Here is an 18,666-nt window from a genome sequence, read left to right as displayed (position 1 = left end):
GTTGCCTGAGTATCGGCGCGACAGGCCCCTCCCCCATAAGGCAGGCTGAAAAATCAAGAAGACCACATCCCTAAGGTCCCTATAAAACAAGGGCGCACGGCCTGGGTCCCGGTCAACAATTTGGGCTCTGGACAACCCTGCAACCTCTCCTCATCAGAATGAGGAGTACAGTATTGCCTTATAGAATGACGAGAAGGAGAAGTCCCCCCCAGCAAAGAAAAGACAATGAGTCTGTGGCCTCTGCCACAGAACTAATGGATATGGATATAACCAAATTATCAGAAATGGAATTCAGAGTAACAATGGTCAAGATGATGTGCAGACTTGAAAAAAGTATTAATGAAAATGTTAATGAGAATATAGAATCTCTAAGGGTGGAAATGAGAGCAAATTTGGCAGAAATTAAAAATTCTATGAGCCAAATGCAGTCAAAACTAAAGGCTCTGACAGCCAGGGTCAATGAGGCAGAAGAACAAATCGGCGAATTGGAGGATGGATTAGTAGAAGAAAAAACTAAAATAGAATCTGGACTCAAAAAAATCCACGCACAGGAATGTAGGTTACGGGAGATTACAGACGCAATGAAACGTTCCAATATCAGAATCATCGGCACCCCTGAGGGGTGGAAAAAAACAGAGGTCTAGAAGAGATATTTGAACAAATTGTAGCCGAAAACTTCCCTAATCTAGCAAGGGAAACAAACATTCATGTCCAAGAGGCAGAGAGGACCCCTCCCAAGCTCAACCATGAGAAACCTACGCCACGTCGCGTCATAGTGCATTTCGCGAATATTAGATCCAAGGATACAGTATTGAAAGCAGCCAGAGTGAAGAAATTTCTCACGTACCAAGGCAAAGGTATCAGAATTACGTCAGACCTGTCTACACAGACCTGGAATGAGAGAAAGGGTGGGGGGGGGGCATTTTTAAAGCTCTTTCAGAGAAAAACATGCAGCCAAGGATCTTCTATCCAGCAAGGCTGTCATTCAGAATGGATGGAGAAATAAAAATCTTCCAGAATCACCAGTCATTGACCAATTTCATAACCACGAAACCAGCCCTACAGGAGATATTAAGGGGGGTTCTACAAAAGTAAAAAGGCCCCAAGACTGATACAGAACAGAAAGTCACAATCTATAGAAACAAAGACTTTACTGGCAACATGCATCATTAAAATCATATCTCTCAATAATCAGTCTCAATGTGAATGGCCTAAATGCTCCCATAAAGTGCCACAGGGTTGCAGAATGGATAAAAAGATATGACCCATCCATTTGCTGTCTACAAGAGACTCATTTTGAACCTAAAGATACATCCAGACTGAAAGTAAAGGGATGGAATACCACCTTTCACACCAATGGACCTCAAAAGAAAGCTGGGGTAGCAATTCTCATAACAGACAGATTGGATTTTAAAGTAAAGACTATACTTAGAGATATAGGAGGGCACTATATTATTCTTAAAGGATGTATCCAACAAGTGGATATGACAATTATAAATATATATGCCCCCACCAGGGGAGCAGCAAGATACACAAGCCAACTCTTCACCAGAATAAAGAGACATATAGATAAAAATACGTTACTAGTAGGGGACCTCAACACTCCACTATCAGCAATAGATAGATCACCTAAGCAGAAAATCAACAAAGAAACAAGAGCTTTGAATGCCATACTAGACGAGTTGGACCTCACAGACATATAGAGAACACTACACCCTAGAACCAAAGAATACTCATTCTATTCTAATGCCCATGGAACATTCTCAAGAATAGACCATGTTCTGGGACACAAAACTGGTCTCAACTGATACCAAAAGACTGAAATTATCCCCTGCATATTCTCAGACCACAATGCTCTGAAATTGGAACTCAATCACAAGGAAAATTTTGGAAGAAACTCAAACACTTGGAGACTAAGAACCATTCTGCTCAGGAATGACTTGATAAAACAGGAAATCAAAAATCAATTTAAACAATTAATGGAGACCAACGAGAATGAAAACACAACGGTCCAATGCATTAGAAAGCAGAAGTACAGTAGAGCAGATCAACAGGACTAGAAGCTGGTTTTCTGAGAAATCAATAAATTTGACAAACTGCTGGCAAGACTTATCCAAAAGAATAGAGAAAGGAGCCAAATTAATAAAATTATGAATGAAAAAGGAGAGGTCACGAACAACACCAATGAAATTGGAAGCATTATTAGAAACTTTTATTAACAGCTATATGCCAATAAATTAAGCAATCTGGAAGAGATGGAGGCCTTCTTGGAAACCTATAAACTACCAAGACTGAAACAGGAAGAAACTGATTTCTTAAACAGGCCAATTAATTATGAAGAGATTGAATCAGTGATAAACAACATTCCAAATAACAAAACTCCAGGCCCGAATGGTTTTCCTGGGGAATTCTACCTAACATTCAAAGAAGAAATAATACCTATTCTCCTAAAGCTATTTCAAAAAATAGAAACAGAAGGAAAGCTACCAAACTCATTCTATGAGGCCAATATTACCTTGATCCCCAAACCAGGCAAAGACCCCATCAAAAAGGAGAATTACAGACCGATTTCCCTAATGAATATGGAGGCCAAAATCCTCAACAAGATCCTGGCTATAGAATCCAACAGTACATTAAAAGGATTATCCATCATGACCAAGTGGGATTCATCCCTGGGATGCAAGCATGGTTCAACATTCACAAATCGATCAGCGTGATACATCATATCAACAGGAAAAGACTCAGGAAACATATGATCCTCTCAATTGATGCAGAAAAAGCATTTGACAAAATACAGTATCCTTTCCTGATTAAAACCCTTCAGAGTGTAGGAATAGAGGGTACATTTCTCAATCTCATAAAAGCCATCTATGAAAAGCCTACTGCAAATATTATTCTCAATGGGGAAAAGCTGGAAGCCTTTCCCTTAAGATCAGGAACACGACAAGGATGCCCACTCTCGCCACTATTATTCAACATAGTACTACAAGTCCTAGCAACAGCAATCAGATGATAAAAAGTATCCAAATCAGCAAAGAAGAAGTCAAAATGTCTCTCTTCGCAGATGACATGATACTCTATATCGAAAACCCAAAAGAATCCACTCCCAAACTATTAGAAGTTATAGAGCAATTCAGTAATGTGGCGGGATACAAAATCAATGCTCAGAAATCAGTTGCATTTCTATACACGAACAATAAGACTGAAGAAAGAGAAATTAGGGAATCCATCCCATTTACAATAGCACCAAAAATCATACGTTACCGTGGAATTAACTTAACCAGAGACGTAAAGTATCTATATTCTAGAAACTACAAATCACTCTTGAAGGACATGGAGGAAGACACAAAAAGATGGAAAAATATTCCATGCTCATGAATCGGAAGAATTAACATAGTTAAAATGTCCATGCTACCCAGAGCAATCTACACTTTCAATGCTATCCAGATCAAAATACCGAGGACATTTTTCAAAGAACTGGAACAAATAGTCCTTAAATTTGTATGGAAACAGAAAAGGCCACAGATCGCCAAGGAACTGTTGAAAAGGAAAAACAAAGCTGGGGGCATCACAATGCCAGATTTTGAGCTGTACTACAAAGTTGTGATCATAAAGACAGCATGGTACTGGCACAAAAACAGACACATAGACCAATGGAACAGAATAGAGAACCCAGAAATGGACCCTCGGCTCTTTGGGCAACTAATCTTAGATAAAGCAGGAAAAAACATCCGGTGGAAAAAAGACAGTCTCTTCAATAAATGGTGCTGGGAAAATTGGACAGCTACATGCAAAAGAATGAAACTTGACCACTCTCTCACACCATACACAAAGATAAACTCCAAATGGATGAAAGACCTCGATGTGAGACAGGAATCCATCAAAATCCTAGAGGAGAGCATAGGCAGCAACCTCTTTGACATCAGCCACAGCAACCTTTTTCATGACACATCTCCAAAGGCAAGAGAAACAAAAGAAAAAATGAACTTGTGGGACTTCATCAAGATAAAATCTTCTGCACATTCAAGGAAACAGTCAAAAAAACTAAGAGGCAACCCATGGAATGGGAGAAGATATTTGCAAATGACACTACAGATAAAAGACTGGTATCCAAGATCTACGAAGAACTTCTCAAACTCAATACACGAGGAACAAATAAACAAATCATAAAATGGGCAGAAGATATGAACAGACACTATTCCAATGAAGACATCAAATGGCGAACAGACACATGAAAAAATGTTCAAAATCATTAGCCATCAGGGAAATTCAAATCAAAACCACACTAAGATACCACCTTACGCCAGTTAGAATGGCAAAAATAGACAAGGCAAGAAACAACAAATGTTGGAGAGGATGTGGAGAAAGGGGATCCCTCCTACATTGTTGGTGGGAATGCAAGTTGGTACAGCCACTCTGGAAAACAGCGTGGAGTCCCCTTAAAAAGTTAAAAATTGAGCTACCCTATGATCCATCGTTTGCACTACTGGGTATTTACCCCAAAGATACAGACATAGTGAAGAGAAGGGCCATATGCACCCCAATGTTCATAGCAGCATTGTCCACAATAGCTAAATCGTGGAAGGAGCCGAGATGCCCTTCAACAGATGACTGGAGTAAGAAGATGTGGTCCATATATACAATGGAATATTACTCAGCTATCAGAAAGAACGAATTCTCAACATTTGCTGCAATATGGATGGCGCTGGAGGAGATAATGCTAAGTGAAATAAGTCAAGCAGAGAAAGACAATTATATGATTTCTCTCATCTGTGGAACATAAGAACTAGGAAGATGGGTAGGATAAGAAAGAGATAAAGAAAGGGGGGTAATCAGTAGGGGAAATGAAGCATGAGAGACTATGGACTATGAGAAACAAACTGAGGGCCTCAGAGGGAAGGGGGTGGGGGAATGGGATAGATTGGTGATGGGTAGTAAGGAGGGCACGTATTGCATGGTGCACTGGGTGTTATATGCAACTAATGAATCATCGAACTTTACATCGGAAATGGGGATGTATTGTATGGTGACTAACATAATATAATAAAAAAAACATTAAAAAAGAACAATGACTTATAGAAATTCCTATTAGAGAATGAATGAATGACTCTACTGTCCTAACACATCGTAATGCTAAATAAATAGTTACTGCACTTCAAATAAAATATAATCTGTGTGCACATTTTTGGATGTATTATTTAGGCCATCTGTGAATGTGTAATATTTAGAGTAGAGAATTTAATAGAACCCAGCAGTGTATGTCCTCCACCTTTTTTCCACAGTTGAGGTAAGGAAACTGAAACTTACAATAGAATCATCAATGATGTTCTCTGAACCCAGGATATTAACAAGTGACCTTTGTTGTCATCCCATGGCACTCGTAAAGCATTTACTTTTTAGGTATACAAGATAAAATAAAATAAAAACAGTAGACTCTTGGTCTCCACCTGCCCTGAAATCAATTTTTAAAAATATGAATTAAGTCACAAACCCCAATTATTTTTGTCTTTATAATATTAAATGATTTAATTGCTTTCCACTTTTAACTGACTATTCAAACACCACAATGTCGTAGTCTTTCATGAACTATCCCTGGAGATTTTTACCATTTATAAGAGATATACATCACTCCAAGCCAAACCTAGATTTATATGAAATCAAAATAACTAGAGATTCTCTATTTGCTTTAGAAGAATTGATTAGCCTTTGTATTTGAACAGTATTCTCCCTTTCTTGTTCTGAATATTACTTAAGTTTGATTCATATGAAACATTTCAGGTATAAATACATTATGTAAAAGAAGACACAACTATTTTTTTAAAGATTTATTTATTTATTTATTTATTTATTTATTTATTTATTAGAGAGAGAGAGAGCATGAGAGGGAGGAGCAGAGGGAGAGAGAATCTGGGTGGGAAGAGAAGTGAAAATTGCACTAAGTGCAGAGCCCAAGGCCGGGCTCAAACTCACAACCCTGAGATCACCACCTGAGCCCAAACCAAGAGTCAGATGCTTAACTGACTGTACCACCCAGGTGCCCCAAAACAAGACACAAGAGGCTTTCAAAATTTTTCTTGGCAAGTGCCAACCAGGTTTTACATTTTCAAATTCATGTGGACACTGACCTCTAAGTTAACTGACAGCAATAAGGCTGGCAATATGACTTTTCTTAAATAGTAACCACTTGGTGAACAAAATCTGATTCTACTGGTTAGAGTTCCTTCGACCTCTGAAGCAAGGGGAATTTTGTGACTAATTTGAGATGGAATTACTTATCATGGCTTGGTATCCTGCTCTCATGATCTAATATTGCCAAGGAAATCAATGAATAAAGCGTTAAAATTAAAATGGGGGGAAAAGTTTGAATGAGGAAAGTTTGTTTAAAAGTGCTTTTCTAATTCTTAGCCCAGCTTGGAAAATGGCTTCTTTATGAAACTCTGAAGCTTTTCAGTTTTACTTACAGATTGATTTATATCTTCCAACTCATTGCCAAGGTCTAGTATACACTCAGTGCTGTGTGGTTTTCAATGTGAAAAATGCACATTAAATCAAAGAAGAGAAATGGAATCCTAAACAAATGTTTCGTTTGAAGTTATGAAATATAGGAAGACTACTATTACCATTTTTAAAGTTCTTTAGACCCAGGAGTTCATATTCTATCTTTTAACCAGAAAATAATTAACTTTAGCATCTTCAGTAAACAAAGTTCCTTCCAATATTTGACTTAAAGAAAAACGATTGATCAGAAGAAACTGAGTCAATAACCAATAGTTAAAAATAATGTTTTAGTTTTTGTACTGAAGTCAGTTGCTGTCTATCCCAGTATCTCATATCTCTGCCCCTACATGATTATCCAATGAAAATAATCCCAAAGCCATAAACATTCAGGTCAGCAAAACAAAAACAAAACAAAACAAAAAACAACAAAAAAACTATTTTTAAAAATTTTCTTTACTGAGACTATAAAGTGAAGCAACATATTTTAGAACAATTTATAACAAATGTTAAGCACAAAGTCTTAACACATTTACTTTTATAAGGCATAGGTCTTACTTACAACATTCATCAGCAAGCCTATTTATAGTTTCTATCCTAAAATAAATCCTGAGTCTGACCACTTCTTACCATCTCCATAACCTCCACCCTAGACCAGGGCTGAGACAGATAGAATGCACATGTGCAATTGTACTGGTCATTAAAATATTGAAGCAATTCTGGACAGCTAGTATATAGCCTCTTAGCCATTGCACTGAGCCTGCCAGGTGCCCCTGATGGCCACTCTGAGCTTTCCTGAGATACCCTATGACTGCCCTTGATATAGAAACTAAAGGATTAACACCTGACACAGCAGGAATCCTACCACATTTTGATCCTTGTGTCTGGTTAGTATCTATGACATATGGAACCTAGATCTGCCCTTGACCAATGCGGCCCTCTCTTGCATTAGCCTCCCTGCTATCATTCTTACCCCTTGCTGTCTGTTCTACGGGAAGGCAAGGTGATTTTACTATTACTAATGCAAATCAGATCATATTGATTTCCTCTTTAAATTCTTCAGCAGTTTCCCACTACATTTAGAATGAAATCCAAACTCCTACCTAGGCTTACTTGGCCCTGGGTAATCTGGGTGCTGCCTCCCTCTCTAACCTCTTCTGCCATGCTTCTCATTCACTGTGTTCCAGCAACACAGGCATCCCTGCTTTTCTCATGTCAAGCTTTTACACTTGCTATTTGTTCCCTTTAAGTGTTAAGTGCGGTTCTCTTGCTGTTCCACTTACTGGGAAGACCAGATCTTCAGGTTTCAATTCTTGCAGGTCTTTTCTCATGTCACCTTCTCAGAAAGTCTGATGCGATAACAATCCTATATAAAACAGCCAGTTCCACTTCTGTCCCAGATTGAACCTGTCCCTGGTCAACTTTTCCATCATCCTACTTTATTTGCTTTACATCCCTCATTCTGTTTATGTATTTAGCTGTCTTCTTACTTATTTTCTGTCTTTCCCACTGAAAGGTAATCTCCCTGAGAGAACTGTTCATGGCTTGCTGATGACTCTATCTGTTCCCAAATCTAGTTAGTATCTATCCTACAATTTCCTTCCCCTGTACCTGCTCCTTCTTTTCCTCTGCCATAATACCCTTCCTCCCAGTGCTTCCAGTCCAAAACCAGCTTTCCACTAATGATAAGCTCAAATGCTATCTCCTTAGGACCTTCTTTGGTCATCCTATACCATGTAATCTCTCCCTCTCAAGCTTGCTACCAATATTTCTCTTTTCTCTTAAGACCTTAATTGCTGTATTTTTATTTATGAATTAACTTCTTCTCTCAGTGAACCATATGCACTTTGAAAGATATATTTTTAATGCAGATATAAGCCTTCATTTCAGTCATCAGTAAGTTCTCATCCAGAATGAATTTGCCTTTCTGTTTATAAGCTGACTTCTTTCTTTAGGATAAACCTCAGTTTTAGGTCATGGGACAAAGAGAGTCTTCATAAATTTGCACTTCATGGTGAGTTAACTTTGGCTTATGGGAAGGGAGCTGTGACAATTCCCCTCAGGACACATTGCTGCTTGCTTAGGAAAACTTAAATATAGTTTATAAACTTGAAGGAAAATAAGGTAGAACAACTCCCTTAAGAGATTCTTTCCAGATGTTTTTTGAGTAAAGTTAAATCCTTATAATCATTCAATGGTCACTAGTCTCCTTGCTCAAGAGTTCATCCAACTATACAAGTCATATTTCTTCTCTAATAAAAACACTTTTAAGCCAATGAAAGTATTTACTGGCATTGGTTCACTTTATGAGAAGTGAATATTTTAATATTTTTAAGCAGATGATCTAATTGCAAAGCTAAATTATTTGTACTTCTCATAAATCTTATCTTTTATCATCAAACAATTATTTCTGGAATTACAATATTTTAGTGCCAGAGTTCCTTAGAGTGCAGAAAACAATAACTAACACCTAACACAATATGCCAGGTCTTATTTTAAGTGCTTTCTATGCAATAATTCATTTAATCTTGACAATAACCCTCTGAAGTATGTACTATTAATATCATCATCCTTATTTTAAAGAAGGAAAAACTGAAACACAGAGAAGTTAAGTAACTTATCCAATATCACAAAGCTAGTAAACAGCAGAGCTGGAATTTGATCCCAGCCATGTCTTGTTTGAATTTATATGGCAAACATTTCCTTGTTTTAACCCCCTTTTCCCTCCTTTCATTAGTATGGAGCTTTGAGGTAAAATATTTGACTTCTTAGCTTCCCTTACATGTTGAGGTAGATATGTGACCCTTCTCTGGCCAGTAAGAGTAGACATGAGTTCTTGGGAAAGATTTCCCTTCCCAAATAAAAAAAGAAAACTTCATAAAGAAAAATATTTGGCCATCTGCCTTATTTACATTGTTCCTTTCACATCCTAACTTTAGGGTACTTATTACTTATTTATTAATGGGAATTATTCTTTCTTGGTTAGTCAACACCTGAAAAATAGTGTTAGGAAGAAAGGGAGAGTGAGATAGAATATAAGCAGCTTAAATTCAGATATATTGCCTCAGAACACTCTCCTCAGTTCTCCTGTATACTCTGCCCTGGGACATGTCACCACTCCGTGCTTACACCAGTGACATTGATTGTGTCCTCAGCAATCAATGTGGTATAAACGTATACACACTCTCCACTTCAGGGTGAGTAGGGGTGGTTTACTGTGAACTATATGTCACAGAATTTTGTTTTTATTTCTTTGGAGGAGGAGAGTAGTTGAAGTGATTTAAGTTATTTATTTCTCTTCAACTGACTGTGGTCAGGTTGATTGTTACCGCTATTTTTCCTCTTTGTTAACCCACTGGCATCCTGCTTGTTTTAAAATTGAGTTCTTGGGGTGCCTGGGTGGCTCAGTTGGTTAAACAACTGCCTTCGGCTCATGTCATGATCTTGGAGTCCCAGGATCAAGTCCCGCATTGGGCTCCCTGTTCAGCAGAGAGTCTGCTTCTCCCTCTGATCCTCCCCTCTCTTGTGCTCTCTCTCTCTCTCTCATTCTGTCTTTCAAATAAATTGGGGCGCCTGGGTGGCGCAGTCGTTAAGCATCTGCCTTTGGCTCAGGGTGTGATCCCGCCGTTATGGGATCAAGCCCCACATCAGGCTCCTCTGCTATGAGCCTGCTTCTTCCTCTCCCACTCCCCCTGCTTGTGTTCCCTCTCTCGCTGGCTGTCTCTATCTCTATCAAATAAATAAATAAAAATCTTAAAATAAAATAAAATAAAGTTGCGTTGTTAGCAGAGTTTCTCTGTCCTGTCATTTGTGTTACTCTACAATATGGAAATTGGCCCAGTTCATCATACAGCCCATGTACAGCCTCAGACTCTGCCATTCCAAGTAGGAGACTGGTGGTTAGGCTCTTCAGAGCCAAATAACCCATTTCCCCTTGTATGTGCTGAAAGATGAAAAAGAAATTATCTGCAATCATTGTCCTCCCTCCTGCGTTTTGGCACACATTCTTCAACCATTTAAACTAAGGAGGTATTTTAGTTGCTAGTTTCATTGACAATGAAGAATCTTTTCTCTTCATTTGTCCTCTATTTTACTACATTTAAGGGAGAAAAAGGTGTTCACAACAGTTTCCTTCCCCCTAATCTTTAGCAGACTTTTTTTTCTTAGAGAAAAGAGTCATGTAAGTAACATACTCAGGGCCTCGACATGTATCATTACTTTTTGACTGAGTCTTTTCCTGGTTTATTTTGATTAGCTTCTAGGAAGTCCTCGTATGTATTTTAATAGTAAATCTCTTCCTTACCAGCCAGCTATGTTCAGAGCCCAGAATGCCAGTGATACCATAACCACAAATAACGACCTAGGACACTGCAATCACTTCACAGTTCTCACATACCTCCCATCTGATGCTAAGATTCTGAGACTGAAAATTGAGTGCAAAAGGTTTATCAGGGAAGGCTAATAGGAACCAGATCTGTGGATTTTAGCCAGTGTTTTCTCAACTCCACCACTATTGATATTTGGACAAAATAATTATTTGATGTGGGGGAATGTCCTGTGCATTGTAGAGTTTAGCCATATGCCTGGCCTTTACCTACTAGATGCCAGTAGCAAAACTTTCCCGCAGCTATAACATTCTAAAGTATCTCTAGACTTTGTCAAATGTTCACTGGAGGTGGCCACGGTGTGTGTGTGGGGGGGTGTGTGTGCAAAATCACTCTCAACTGAGAAGCATTGGTTTAAGAAAGAAGCGGAACTGTGATGTAGTTAGAATAAAGGTCTCATTGGATTGTTTGGAAAGCTCTGGAGCTGGGATGTTTTTCAGAATTGCCCCAAATCTGCTTTAATGAATATTAGATACAGGCTGCTCCCAGGAAAGGACTGTAAGTTTGTCAAGGCAGCTTCCTTTAGCAAGCCTGAAAGGGCCTCAGCAGTGCGATGTCTGCAGCCCATGGCCGCAGCAGCTGGGGAAATGAGTGCCACAGTCCTGAAAGGTGAACTGGTGGAACAATAGCATCCTCTACATTGGTCAAGAAGGGTTCCCAAGCCTTGTCAAATACTTTTGAACATAAAATATCGAGGAAAATGTTGGTCTGGGACTTGGGTCCCTTAAGTAAAGTAAGGGTTAAATAAAACAGTGCACGTAAAGTTTCTGGCATATGTGAGGTGCTAATTTAGTTCTAGCCATAATTGTTTTGTTCACATATGTAATTTTCTAGGCATAATTAAAATAATACAAAGCCAAGCAGATTTATACCACACTCTTAAGGTTACCTAACCACTTTCTTTGGTTGCTTAGCAATGAAGGACAAAAGGACAAAGCTACCAGTGTGACCAAATACCGAATTTACATGATTGGAATTTTAGCCCCAAGAAGTCTTTCAATAGTAGACATTGTCTTAATGTGAAAATGACAATAAACACTCCATATCTGACCTTGTACTCATATTCAAATGTTTCCAGATATAAAAGCTATCCTTCTCCTTTGCAATAATTTACAATTGGGAGGCGTTTTCACTGAGCAAGAGTTTTGCTTACTATTTAATAAGTTTAGACTCTGATTTACCATGATGAATCAACAAATGCAATAGAATAATGTGTTATCTTAAATATCTTGGGTTAGTGGGGGAAAAGAACAGAGGCAACCTTCATGTGTTAATGATATTTAACAAATGAAATGACAAATGTGAAAACAATGTTTTCAGACTATTTCAAATAGAGATAAATAGTATTCAGTGGAGGAGAATTGAGTGATGACAGGACACACCATAGCATAAGCAAGCTCTACTCAAAAGGACTGACATTTTGGTAATCAATCCGTAAATATATATGTATATATATATAGAGAGAGAGAGAGAGAGAAGAGATATGTGCCACTCATTCTATCTCCATAACTACCAAATTGCGAACCATCATTTGCAATAAGTGTAGTAGTAAGAATATCAAGAATATTTTGTTAATAGATTGTTAAACCTTTTTCAGTATTATAATTTCAAGCACAACCACTTAAATGATTGAGTCATTAAAATAATGTAAGAATAGTTTAAAAACAGAGACGCCTGGGTGGCACAGTGGTTAAGCGTCTGCCTTCGGCTCAGGGCGTGATCCCGGTGTTACGGGATCGAGCCTCACATCAGGCTCTTCCGCTATGAGCCTGCTTCTTCCTCTCCCACTCCCCCTGCTTGTGTTCCCTCTCTCGCTGGCTGTCTCTCTCTGTCGAATAAATAAATAAAATCTTTAAAAAAAAAAAAACAATAGTTTAAAAACAGCTTACTGTTTAAAAGAAAAATATCAACAGCCTTAATGACAATGACTTAGAAGATGGTCCATCATAAGCAAAATTTAAGGAATCAAGTTAACCACAAGTAAAAAAGAGACTATCCAAGCACATTTTCATACCATTAAGCTCAACTTTATCAATTAATTAAAACACTGTTTGTAATATCAAATTAATTTGAATGTTACTAGTTTATGAGTTACCTTTGAAAATTTGGGTATTTTGGTAAATATTTTTAATAAAAATAATTCCAAATGTAACGAGAATTTGAAATATAATTATTTCCTGCATCTTAATGAAGTCACATAGAACCCCCCAAATTTGTCTAGAATTTTTTGAAATTTTTTTAAAAAGTGTGATATACTATAAATTTATTTTGATTTTAAAGCACTAAAAGGCTCTATTCTAAATTTAGTAAATTTAGTTTATTCTAAATTGTTAATATATATTTTAGCATTATTACAATAAATGTAATGCAAGCCAAAACCAAAGGTTCTTAAAAATGTTTTCCTTGAAAAGTAGTCTATATATCTTACTCAATTTTGAGAATTTGAAAATTTTGAGAAATTGAATTGTGTTATACTGCCAATATCGATGCATGTATCAAACTTAATGGTTGTTTATACTTGTTCTCTTAAAAAAAATAACTACCTATAACTTCAAGATTTAGTTTTAAAAAAAAACCACCAATTCTGTGAGGCTGTTCCTGAACCACACCACCACAGTTAACAATAGAGTTAATCACTTCCTCTGCAAGTAGCCTTTATAGCTCTTATCACATTTCACTGTCCTTTTATCATCTTCTGATCTTCCTTCCCAGAAGGAAAGGTCTTTTAGGACACAGTCTGTAATTTATTCATCATTGAAATCACAGTTCTTTGTTCAGTCCCTGGCACACGGAAAACATTCAATAAATATCTAGTGAACAAATAAACAAAATAATTATTTAATTAATTGGTGGAAAGGCAGAAGCAATTACTCCCATCAGTAATAAGACTAAAAAATCTGCAGCCTGTGATCCCTTGAAACACATCGATGCCACACAGCTAGAGAGCAATGTTCATAAACCACACTGGCTTTGTCATACTGGAGGAAAGTAAGAATACGCATTGTGGGAATTTAAAGATTGTGAATCAGTCTATCAGCAAGTGTTCCCCAAACTGTCATCTCAACCTCTCATCTTGAGGGATGATTTTTTAGGGCAAGTAAGAGGAAGGTACCAGAGAGCTGTGCTGAAGAAGAACCAGTCCAAGAAATTCACTGAACTTTGAATAAATTGGTTGCTGGGGACACATCTGTTTAGGAATCATACGAAAAGCAATGGAAGAGACATGGATCCCTTTTTGAGTTGTCTGTAAGTTCCAAGACCATGTCTGAAACTTTTATCAGCTGGAAATAGAAGCCAGGTTCCAACCCAGTTTTCCTTCTCACCCTTGGAATTGCTTGGAGAGACTGTTATGCTTTGGTAACAAAGAACTACCAAGTCCCAGCAGCCTAAAACAACAAAGGTTTCTTTCTTTCTCACATCAATGTCCACCGGCTGGTGGTTTTGCTCCACACCAGCCCCACTGAAGACCTACACTAATGAAGCATCCCGTCTGGAACATCCTGGTCATCTTGGCAGCAGCAGTTCTTGAGGGTCAGGCAGCAGCAACTAAATGCTCCAGCTCAAAAGTAACATGTGTCCCTATGCGCATGACACATATTTTCAAAAAAATAGTCAGTGGCCCCAACCAACCACAAGGTGGCAAGCAGGGCCATCCTACTTTGTGCTCAGAAGCTGAGTAGCCAGCACAAACTACCACACCCTAAGACTAACTCATTCAGGAGGTATGCCTTCACAGATCACCAGCATCTTGTCAAGGGGATTATCTTCTTTTCAGTTAGGAAAAACCAAAAACCAGACCAAACCAAACCAAAAAATCTTCCCTCCTGCTAATTTATTAGCCTCAAGTTTGCCTTTAAAAAGATGAACGATACTCTGTGAACAGCCAGTATGTGGGGCAAAAGAAAACAGACACAATGAAGACATACTACACGATAACATAAAATTCAGGAGGAACAAGTGCACCTAATCAATGGTGATAGAACACAGGGGCGTCTGGGTGGCACAGCGGTTAAGCGTCTGCCTTCGGCTCAGGGTGTGATCCCGGCATTATGGGATCGAGCCCCACATCAGGCTCCTCTGCTATGAACGTGCTTCTTCCTCTCCCACTCCCCCTGCTTGTGTTCCCTCTCTCACTGGCTGTCTCTATCTCTGTCGAATAAATAAATAAAATCTTTTAAAAAAATGGTGATAGAACACAGAAAGGTGGTTAGCTCGGGGTGTAATACTGACTGGGAGGAGTACCTTCAAGGGGCTAGCTAGGTACTTTGCCTGCATGTACCCACAGAAAAGTTGATTAAACTGTACTCTTAAGATTGGGTGGTTAAATGTGTGTTGTAACTAAAAAAACAATTCTTATATATAGAACATAAGCATTAATGGAAGCTAGGGAGAAATTAAAGGTTCATGTAAGTCCATCTCTCTCTCTCTCTCTCTTTTTTCTCATATACTCTCACACACACATTCTATTTCTTTTTTTTATTTCAATTACTTAACATTTAGTGTAATGTTAGTTTCAGAGGAGGAGTTCAGTGATTCATCAGTCTTTTATAATACCCACTGCTCATTACATCATGTGCCTCCTGAAGTCCATCTTTTTATCTAGCACATTGTTAAAAAAAAATTCATCTATAATCCAAATAAGAAAACTATTCACCCAGAATTCATGAGAAAGTAAAAACTGAAACACTTGGGATGTTTCCATAAATTCCATAAGCAAGCCCTTACTTAAGTGATTTCAAATCATCTTCATCTTCAATAAAGGTATATGCAGCTGGTACAATGAGTCAACTCTAAAGATACTCTAATGTAATAGAAAAAGAGATGCTTCCTGTAACAGGCTAATGCAAAAGCCAGCTTGTCAGGAACCCCTGTCAATAAACATGAAGTTTTAAACAAAATTATTGATCCATAGGCAGAACTAAAAAGTGCATGCCAGGGGGACATTAAGGAGTGAGTGAAAATGTTTAATAATTCTAGTGAGTGAAAATGTTTAATAATTCTTCATTATTATAGGCCTTTATTCTATGTACTACTTAATGAGGTCTTGAAAACCCAGAATTTCATCTTGAGTGGCTTTGTAATTATTTAAGAAAATAAGGGTTACATTTGGAGATTATCCTGGAGAAATTCCATTTATTATAATAATTTTATAAGGAAATGTGTATTGTTTTATATTAAATGTGTATTGTTTTATATTGTTTTATATATTGTATTATATTAAATGTGTATTGTTTTATAATAATTTTATAAGGAAATGTATATTGTTTTATATTTATATTTATATTAAATTTTATATTAAATTAAATATTATATTATATTAAATTTGTCTATCTGTATTGTGCAGATAGACAAAACTCTAATCATTTGGACACTCTGAATAAAACTAGCTGATTTCTTCAGATTGTTGAATAATTTACAATGATCCGTCTTAATGGTTCTCAAATTTGTTCAGAAGGCTAGAGACATGGAGACCTTTTCAGAATACCATAATCTTTTTTACATTTGAAATTTGATATTTAATTCCTTTACCCAAATAAGAAACTGCTTTCTTAGCCCTAAAAAAGGCAAAAAAAAAAAAAAAAACCCACATACACATACATACATAATATAAAATCACAATCATTAGCACACAACTTTTGAAAAGAAAAATAAATTATCAAATCAAGTATGATAAAATGTTTTTAAGTTTTTCTATATTCATTTGCTTCTTTTAATTCAATAATAATAAATAATATATAAATAATTAATAATATGTTTATGTATTATATGCTATGATACACAATAAATAAAAATATTTATATATCATTATACACTATAATAAATAATATTGAGTTCAATAATTCAATAGCTAAAGATCACTAATAGACAAGAAACAGCTATCAGTAAAGCTTTTAATAAAATTTTAAAGAGAAAAAATTTAAAAATAGAAAGTCTATTGATTTTCACGTTTTTTCTAAAAAAAATAGGAAAACACATATTATTCAGTACTAGCCTCAGGACATTTTGTTTCAAATTAAAGAATGCCAGAGTTTCAGAGCACATAGCTTGTTTGATTTCTCTGTCAATGGTAAGAAGTGGAAAGCCTTTTTGGTTTTATTAGAACTTCTAAAGCTTCCTTGGGATCTGATTTTATTTCAGCTCCTTTACTGCAATGAAGGCAGGGGAGAATTGGAAAGTGTTTACATATAAGGGCTGTAACAAGAAATATCACAGGACAATAACTTCCAATTTTTTTACTCCTATACTACTAGAAAGAATTTTGGCAAACTATGTGCCTCTTTGCACATTTTTAACTTAACCATAATTTTTTATCATAAGCTCTATTGCAAACAATATAACTTCGGTTTATTTAATATTGACATGTAAATAAAACTGCTATATCTTATATCCAAAAGGAATAAACATTACTGTCCATTTTAATTAAATATTGAATTAACTCTTCTTTACAGATTAGAAATTTCATATTGCTTCCTTTTCTGTTCAAAACTTGTATTTCCATTCCACTTCCCCTACAGAATTTTACCCTGATCCAATCTATTTTTATATTTGAAATTATTTTTTTAATCAACCTATATTACTTTCCTGGCACAAAAACCTGTGTATAAATTAAAATATGTTTTTTAAATTTATGAAACCATAAAGCTATGTTAAAATATTTCTTCTAGACTTAATTATTTCAATTAGCAAACAATCAATATGATATAAATAGTATAAATATTGATAAATACCTGACATAGAAAAGTAAAATTTTATTGGAAATATAAGTTAGTAAGTATGGTTGCTTTTTGCAATTGGTTCGCTACGTATTTCTAGGATGAGACAGGGTTTAACAAACATTCCAGTTTATTGAATTATATGCAAGCCATTCTGCTAAGAGATCCAAGCTGTTCTTAGATCTCGCCTCATTCACCTCTTCCTAGTTCACCGTTGTCCAGCCTTAAAGACCTCCTCACATGCTTTGAATATGTCAAGCAGAAAACCCCCACTTCCTGGAATGATTCTTCACTTCATTAAGATACCTGCTCAAATATACCTTATCAAACGAAGTACCCCACCACTCACTGTCTCCTTACACTGCTTCATTTATTTCTTTAAACTTATGTCCACTCAATATATTATATATTAATTGGCTTATAACTTGACTCCACCCTCGTCAGCATTCAAGATCCATGAGAACAAACACTTTTGTTATTCCCTGCTGTGTTCCCAGCCCTAGACCAGCCCTTCATACAGCATCTCAAAAAGTGCATAGGTAGATGAATGAATGGGAATCTTTCTGATCTCAATTAACAGTAAAATATTAAAAGAAAAAAAAGGGGAACTAGCATAGGTTTAATAATAGTAATAGTCTATTTTTCCAAGTATGGACACTTAAAAAATTGCTATCCAATAAAGACTCATTTTCTAAAACAAAGGAATCTTGAATGCCAAAACACAGTAAATCCACTACGTCAGAAACAAATGAGTATATTAAACTGTTCTAGAAATTCACTATATTTTTCTTATTTTCTTACTTCATACTAGTGAATACTTCAGCAAGGAAATCATTGTTACAAACACTTTGGCTGTCAACACTTATCTGGGCCATGCCAGGACACTATCTTATTCTCACTTAATCTTAAGAAATAAGATTATTTCTTATTTCTTATTTCAGCTGAGGCATTCGTAGCTGATAACTGGATAAAAACACTAAAATACATTTGAAAGCAGACAAACAAAGAAAAAAAAGTTGGATGATTGACTTAAGATGAAATTGAAAAACGTCTAATGGCTTTCTAGATAGAAT

The 18,666-nt window shown here is 36.5% G+C and overlaps 1 protein-coding gene across 1 annotated transcript in view; it reads right to left on the bottom strand.

Annotated features, from left to right (window-relative positions):
* FBXO4 (F-box protein 4) overlaps positions 1-18,666 on the bottom strand; it is a 356,505-nt gene that overhangs the window by 238,944 nt on the left and 98,895 nt on the right. The window lies entirely within an intron of this gene.

This window comes from Ursus arctos, unplaced genomic scaffold, assembly GCF_023065955.2.
Source record: "Ursus arctos isolate Adak ecotype North America unplaced genomic scaffold, UrsArc2.0 scaffold_15, whole genome shotgun sequence".
In the NCBI taxonomy this organism is placed as follows: domain Eukaryota; kingdom Metazoa; phylum Chordata; class Mammalia; order Carnivora; family Ursidae; genus Ursus; species Ursus arctos.
This window is presented reverse-complemented; position numbering and strand designations above follow the sequence as displayed.